Source organism: Ailuropoda melanoleuca, chromosome 1 (assembly GCF_002007445.2).
Source record: "Ailuropoda melanoleuca isolate Jingjing chromosome 1, ASM200744v2, whole genome shotgun sequence".
NCBI lineage: Eukaryota > Metazoa > Chordata > Mammalia > Carnivora > Ursidae > Ailuropoda > Ailuropoda melanoleuca.
In genome coordinates, this window is record NC_048218.1 from 184,499,092 (window position 1) to 184,507,818 (window position 8,727).

General features: G+C 40.4%; 1 pseudogene; it reads left to right on the forward strand.

The window, feature by feature from the left end:
* Positions 1 to 6,374: 6,374 nt before the first annotated feature.
* LOC100469166 lies at positions 6,375 to 7,966 on the forward strand (annotated as a pseudogene).
* Positions 7,967 to 8,727: the final 761 nt, after the last annotated feature.

The window sequence follows — 8,727 nt, forward strand, 5'->3', positions numbered from 1 at the left end:
TGAGCTCCCCAAATTCACACCTACTAAAAACAGAATCAGCGTACTGATGTCAGCTGGCCTTGTGGGAATCAAAGAGACGCTGAGGGTTGCATAAACAGCACTAGAAGAGAATAAATACAACCAGACGTCCCTTGTTCTCAGTCTTTGATCGTAATGATGAAATAGTCCCTAAATGATATGTGAAGGGATTATACTAAATTCTTATAGAAACTTTCCTTCAGTTGTTTCCTTCATTAACCAATTCTGAATCGGTATTCCAGTGATAGTAGTATATTTTATTAAAAGCTTATAGAGAAGCATAAATATTATCCAAGGTATATGCGTAGTAAGATGATAAATGACTTCTCCACAAGTGCATGCAAATTAAATTAACATTGGGAGTGAAGTTCTCCATTTTCAAAAGAATCCCACACAATCCACTGCTTTGCCCCCTGCTGAGAGCGCTAATTTATTTTTTCTTAACTAGAAAACCAGGAGAAGATCTCTCTTAAGACTGGGTTTTCTGTTTATTAATTTCTTTCATTGATTCTAAGATACTTTAACAACAACAGTGCATCAATGGTTACAGTATTTTCAAGCTATTTAATATAATGTCAGACACTATGTTTCATAGCGGAAAGAGAATCCCTTTGGAGTGTTATGCAGTTTGCCTCCTTGTATAAGGCATCAAAAGACAAACAGTAGCAAGTATTTATCACAGCTTCGGAAGCCCACTGATTGGACAGGATTCTTTGGTCAACGACAGATACAGAGATATTAATATCGACTTTCCAAGCGTTTTATTTGTAAAGCTGTTCAGGCAAACATGTTCAGGTAAAATAGTTAATATTAGTAACAGCTGTTTATGAATTTTCCCTCTGTTCATAGGAGCCCAAAAACTCACAAAATTTAAAAACAAAAAAAAACAAGAAACCAGCACTGCTCTGCTTGCCAAATGTAATTTATGTGAGAGCTAGTAAGTGAAGACACCCAGGTTAAATGCTTTATATGTGTGTGTCTCCAGGCCCAAGACTCCAATTTGAAAACTGGTTCTGTACTAAAAATTAAACTGTGCTTTAAATATGTCAGGGTAGGATAGCATATACTACTAGTTGTGTGATCTTGGTCAAAAACTTCGTTCCTCTGAGGGCGCCTGGGTGGTGCAGTCGTTAAGCGTCTGCCTTTGGCTCAGGGCGTGATCCCGGCGTTCTGGGATCGAGCCCCACATCAGGCTCTTCTGCTGTGAGCCTGCTTCTTCCTCTCCCACTCCCCCTGCTTGTGTTCCCTCTCTCACTGGCTGTCTCTCTCTGTCAAATAAATAAATAAAATCTTTATAAAAAAAAAACAAAAAAACAAAAAAACCTTAGTTTCTCTGAGTTCAATTCTTTGTATACAAAATGGACCTAATTTCTAACTTATAGGATTATTGTGAAGATTTAAAATAACGAACACATAACATTTAGTACATTTCCTAGGAAACAGTAGATGTTATACAGAAAATAACCCACAAAGGCCAATTTGAGCCATTTAAAAAATTGAACACAAATATTAAATATGTTAGTACCAAACTGTTAATCAAGAATATACAGGTTGTTTTTTTCAAGTTAGCTTCTTACTGAAACGTAAATACATATAGTAACATACACAAGTAATAAGTGAATTAGTCAATAAATATTTAAAATATAAACAGACCCAAACTGAGAAAAAGAACATTACCAGGATTTTAAAAGCCCATTCCTTTGTTCTTTCTCCCTGTCACTGACTCCATCTCAAAGGTAATCAATGTTCTGACTTCTAACACCATAGATTAGTTTTGCCCATTCTTAAACTTTCTAGAAATGGAATATACAGTATATACTCTAGTGTCTGGCTTCTCGCCCTTCAGCATTATGTCTTGAGATTAACCTATGTTGCTGTGGTGTCACAGTATTTCATTTTCATTGTTCCATGTATGACTATTCTACAATTTATCTCTCCATTCCAGAGTTGATAGACTCTTAGAGCTATTACTGGAAAATGCTACTATGAAGATTCTCTGTACATGCTTTTTAGTGCATATATTTCTGCTGGAAGTGGAAGTGCTGGGTCATAGGGTATGCATATGTTTATTTTCAGTAGATACTGCCAAACTGTTTTCCAAAAAGTCTGCATCAATTTATACTCCCAGCAGCAGTGTAGAGGAATTCCATGTGTTCATAAACACTTGGGATTGCCAGTCTTTTTTATTTTAGCCATTGTGTCAGATGTGTACTGATACTTAATTATTTAATTTAAATTTTAATTTCCTGGCATTGTAGTGATGTTGAGCACCTTATTGTTGAGCACCTATAGGGATTACTAACCATTTGGAGACCCTCTTCTGTGAAGTAGCTGTTCAAGTTTTCTGCCCAATTAACTAACAGTCTGTAACTTTCTTACTGATTTAGAGGTGCTTTTTTCCTCTTACTCTAGATATGTCTTTAATCAGATATGGTGGAAAAATCTTTCTTTCTAAATCTTTAATTTCTTAATGGATTTTAAAAAGATTATTTATTTATTTGAGAGAGAGAGAGAGAGAGAGCACGGGCAGGGACAGAGGGAGAGGGAAAAGCAAACTCCCTTCTGAGCTGGAAGCCCAACGCAGGACTTGATCCCAGGACCCTGGTCACATGACCAGAGCCAAAGGCAAACTCTTAACTGACTGAGCCGCCCAGGCAACCCTTAATAGCTTTTTTTGATAAATTAAAGTTCTTGATTTTAATGTGGTGCAACTTATCTATATTTTCCTTTTTAGTTACAAGACACATGAGTAACAAATTGTATTAAAAAAAAAAAACAGGGGCACATGGGTGGCTTAGTGAGTTAAGCATCTGACTTTTCGTTTCGGCTCCAGTCATGATCTCAGGTTCATGAGATTGAGCCCCACATGGGGCTCTACATGCAGTGGGGAATCTGCTTGAGATTCTCTCTCTCCCTCTGCCCCTACCCCCTCTCTAAAATAAAAATAATCTTCAAAAAAACACCAAAAGCAAAACAAATAACAGATTCAGAACACTAAAGGCTTCAGATATTGAAATTAAGATATATAATGTTTATTTGAAGAGACAGAAACAGCCAGTGAGAGAGGGAACAGAAGCAGGGAGAGTGGGAGAGGAAGAAGCAGGCTCATAGAGGAAGAGCCTGATGCGGGGCTTGATCCCATAACGCCGGGATCACGCCCTGAGCCGAAGGCAGACGCCCAACGACTGCGCCACCCAGGCGCCCCCAAGATATATAATGTTAAATAGTAGGTGGGAAATATTTTAAAATATAAAATAGAATTTTTTTGAATGAGAAAAACAATTATTTAACAACTGCCAGAGGGGAAGGGGTGGGTGGATGGGCAAAATAGGTGAAGGGGATTAAGATGTACAAACTTCCAGTTATAAAATAAATGAGTCACAAGGATAAAAAGTGCAGCATGGGAGTATACTTAATAACACTGTGATAACTTTGTATAGTGACAGATGGTAACTACACTTATCATGATGAGCACTGGGTAATGTATAGAATGATCAAATCACTATGTTGTACTATGTGTGTATGTATAAAAAATAATAAAAGTAAAATAAAACAGCTCAAAAAATAAAACATCTGAGATAATCTGAAAACTTTTATTATTTTTATTGGAAATTAAGTGCACAGAATTGGCTCAATCATAACCCTTGAATCATGACACATCAGAATCATTTGCCAAGAATGGGCTTTTTAAGTTTTATTCTATCTTAAAAATATAATGAACACTTGGAAATTCACCATCTAAGCTGAGAACTAGTAGCTTACATTTATTGCTACTACTACTACCAAAACTACTTCAGTGGACAGGTTAACAGCATGTTAAGCACAGTTGAAAGCAAACTGAAGAACCAAAAAAGAGAGCTTAGAAGTTACCATAATGCAGGGGCGTCTGGGTGGCACAGCGGTTAAGCGTCTGCCTTCGGCTCAGGGCGTGATCCCGGCGTTACGGGATCGAGCCCCACATCAGGCTCCTCCGCTATGAGCCTGCTTCTTCCTCTCCCACTCCCCCTGCTTGTGTTCCCTCTCTCGCTGGCTGTCTCTATCTCTGTCAAATAAATAAATAAAATCTTTNTCTGTCCAATAAATAAATAAAATCTTTAAAAAAAAAAAAGAAGTTACCATAATGCAATACAAAAAGACAGGGAATATGGAAAATATGAGAGAAATTCAAGAGTTAAAAAAGTTCAAATAAGATAGTCTAATTGGAGTCTAAGAAAAGACAGAGGAATGATGGAGAAAAGGAACTATGAAGATGTAATGATTAGCAATTTTCAGAACTGATAAAAGATATCAAGTCTCATATTTTAAAAATATCAAAACCAAAGCAGACTGTATAAAAATTCACACCTAGAAATACTGTAATGAAACTGGAGAAGAAGGTTGAAGCAAACATTTCCAATTCAAAACCTTACATTTGTAAAACAGCTGGAAAGCAAGGGCTGACGGATAGACCAACAGCCACTATGCTAGTATCTCCATAGTTGGTAGAGAACAGTAAAATAATATATTCAGAGTTCACTGAAGAAAAAAACTCGAATCTTAGACTCATCAAAACCATCTTTTAGAAATGAAAATTTTCTTAAAAAGATGTCTGGTCTAGCATCATCTTTGCTGGGAGATAAAAACTGAGCACATAGAGAGATCTAGTAAGGAACTTCCTAAAGATGTGCTTCAGGAAGAAGCAAAACAAGTCCAGAAAAAGGTTTGAATGCAAAAAGGAATGAATGTTTAAAAAAAAAAAAAAGTAATTGTAGATAAAGCTACAGAAGTGTTGATTAGAATTAAGATGTCCTGGGGTGCCTGGGTGGCTCACTCATTAAGCGTCAGCCTTGGGCTCAGGGCGTGATCCCGGCATTCTGGGATCCAGCCCAGCATCAGGCTCCTCGGCTGGGAGCCCGCTTCTTCCTCTCCCACTCCCCCTGCTTGTGTTCCCTCTCTCACTGGCTCTCTCTCTCAAATAAATAAATAAAATCTTAAAAAAAGAAAAAAAAGAATTAAGATGTCCTAAGATCCTTGTCTGCAAAGGAAACAACCAACAAAACTAAAAGACAACCTACTGAATGGGAGAAGATATTTGCAAATGCTATATCCAATAAAGTGTTAGTATCCAAAATATATAAAGAACTGACAGGGGTGCCTAGGGGGTTCAGTCGTTAAGAGATGCCTTCTGCTTAGGTTGTGATCCCAGAATGGGCGTCTGCCTTCGGCTCAGGGTGTGATCCTGGTGTTATGGGATCGAGTCCCACATCAGGCTCCTCCGCTGTGAGCCTGCTGCTTCCTCTCACTCCCCCTGCTTGTGTTCCCTCTCTTGCTGTCTGTCTCTATCTCTGTCAAATAAATAAATAAAATCTTTAAAAAAATAAAAATAAAAAATAAAAAATAAAAAAAGAACTGATATAACTCAACACCCAAAAAACAAATAATCCAATTTAAAAATGGGCAGAAGACATAAACAGACATTTCTCCAAAGAAGACATACAGATGGCCAACAGACACATGAAAATATGCTCAACATCATTCATCATCAGGGAAATCCAAATCAAAACCACAATGAGATATCACCTCACACCTACCAGAGTGGCTAACATAAAAACACGAGAAATAAGTGTTGGCAAGGATGTGGAGAAAAGGAACCCTCTTGCACTGTTGGTGGGAATGTAAACTGGTGCAGCCAGTGTGGAAAACAATATGGAGGTTCATCAAAAAATTTAAAAAAAGAGCTACCCTATGATCCAATAATCGCATTACTGGCTATTTACCCAACGAATACAAAAACTCTAATCTGAAGGGATACATGTGCCCCTGTTTATTGCAGCATTATTTACAATACCCAAATTATGGAAGCAACCCATGTTCATCAATAGATGAATGGATAAAGAATATATGGTATATAGAAATATACAATTGTAGGACAAACAAAAAAGACATATACATATGTATATATGATGATGTATTATTAAGCCATAAAAAAGAATGAAATCTTGCCATTTGCAACAATGTGGATGAAGCTAGAGAGTATAATGCTAAGCAAAATAAGCCAGTCAGAGAAAGACAAATACCATATGATTTCACTCATATGTGGAATTAAACAAAACAAATGAACAGCAACCAAAAAGAGACAAACCAAAAAACAGACTCTTGACTACAGAGAACAAACAGATGGTTACCAGAGAGGAGGTGGGTGAGGAGATGAGTGAAGTAGGTGAAGTGGATTAAGAACACACTTATCTTGATGAGGACTGAGTAATATATGGAATTATTGAATCACTATATTGTACATCTGAGACTAATAAAACACTGTGTGTTAACTACACTGGAATTAAAATTTTTTTAAATTACATTTTGGTTACAAACCACTTGCTTTATTTTTAGTAGACATAGAAATGAGAAAATTTGACTTAAGATGGTAGAGGCCATGTAGCGTCGCTGTTACTCTGGGGAGAGAACAGTCAGTAGAAGGGTGCAAAAATGCAGAGCAATAAAACCTTTAACTTGGAGAAGCAAAACCATACTCCGAGGAAGCAGCAGCAGCACCAGCAGCACCATCAGCAGCACCACCAGCAGCAGCACCATCATCAGCAGCAGCACCAGCAGCAGCAGCACCAGCAGCACCATCAGCAGCAGCAGCACCATCACCAGCAGCACCGTCAGCAGCAGCAGCAGCAGCACCACCGCCACCAATACCTGCAAATGGACAACAAGCCAGCAGCCAAAACGAAGGCTTGACTATTGACCTGAAGAATTTTAGGAAACCAGGAGAGAAGAACTTCACCCAACATAGCCAGCTCTCTGTGGGCAATCTTCCTCCTGACGTCACTGAGGAGGAGATGAAGAAACAACTTGAGAAATACGGGATGGCCGGCGAAGTCTTCATTCAGAAGGATAAGGGCTTTGGTTTTATCTGCTTGGAAACTCGAACCCGAGGGGAGATGGCCGAAGTAGAGCTGGACAACGTGCTGCTCCGTGGAAAGCAGCTGCCTGTGCGCTTTGCCTGCCATAGTGCATCCCTTACAGTCTGAAACCTCCCTTGGTGTGTTTCCAACGAAGAGCTGGAGGAAGCCTTTTCGGTGTCTGGCCAGGTGGAAAGGGCTGTAGTCCTCGTGGATGATCGAGGAAGACCCTCAGGAAAAGGCACTGCCAAAGTCTCAGGGAAGCCAGCTGCTCGGAAAGCTCTGGACAGGTGCATGAAGGCTCCTTCCCGCTAACCACGTTTCCCCAGCCTGTGACTGTGGAGCCCATGGACCAGCTGGATGATGAAGAGGGACCTCCAGAGAAGCTGGTGATAAAGAACCAGAAATTTCACGAGGAGTGAGAGCAGCCACCCGGCTCTGCACAGCCTGGCTCCTTTGAGCGTGAGTATGCCACGTGCTGGAAGGCGCTCACTGAGATGGAGAAGCAGCAGCAGGACCAAGTGGACCGCAACATCAAGGAAGCTCGTGAGAAGCTGAAGATGGAGCTCATGCTAATGAGACAGGATCTGATGAGGCGTCAAGAAGAACTTCGGAGGATGGAAGAGCTGCACAACCAAGAAGTACAAAAACGAAAGCAACTGGAGCTCAGGCAGGAGGAGGAGCGCAGGCACTGTGAGGAGGAGAGGCAGAGGCAACAGGAAGAAATGAGGCAGCGACGGCAGGAAGGATTCAAGGAAACATGCCCTGATGCAAGAGAACAGGAGATAAAGATGGGCCAACTGGCTATGAGACTGCTATGGGCATCAACAAGAGAGGCGCCATGTCCCCTGCTCCAGTGCCAGCTGGTACCCCAGCTCCTCCAGGACCTGTCACCATGATGCCAGATGGAACCTTGGGATTGATCCCACCACCAACTGAACGCTTTGACCAAGCTGCTACAATGGAAGGAATTGGGGCAATTGGTGACCCCCCCCCACCCTGCATTCAACCGTGCAGCTCCTGGAGCTGAATTTGCTCCAAACGAATGTTTCCAATACTAATAAAAATTTCAATGTCAAGTTTCCCAAAAACCCTTAAAAGAAGGACCCTTTTTGGACTAGCCTGAATTCTGTCCTGGAAAAGTGTTAGCGATTTCTCCCAACAGTTAGGTCTTCCTTGCCTGTACTACTTTGAGGGAGTTTGCTGGAGGCTGAAGGCAAGGGAAGGGCGATATTTAACAAATCAGTTCTGTGTGGTGTATCATTTAACTAATTGATTCTGTGTGGTGCATTCCTGAAGTCTCATATGGTTGTTGAGGGCCTGGAGTGGGGTGGGGTGGGGAGGAACTACGGCAAAATGGATCCAGTTAGAGCCCCCATTAATCTTGATCATTCCATTCTTTGTCCATCTTGTTGTATTTGCTTTCTCATTCTTATACCCTCTAACCCCAGAGACACTGACACATACACCTCAAAAACAAACATCCCCCAAGACCTTAGCCCCATTGCTCCATTCACTCACAGGGAATTCAGGCACATGTCCCCAGAGGTCCCAGACAACATACGTATGGTTCTGATATATACCATATATTACCCCTTCACGTCCTAAGGAAGACATTTTCTCTTAGAGATTTTCATTTTAGTGTATCTTTAAAAAATCTTGCGTTAAGTTGCCTCCAACTTTTTCTCTGTTAAGGACAACCCAGGAATGGCGCTTTTGTGTCTATGATGTTGCTGTTCACAGATTTTCTTGATAGGCCTAGTACAATCTTGGGAATGGGTTACTGTGAGCTAAAGGTCAGACATTAGCTCTTAACCTTGCC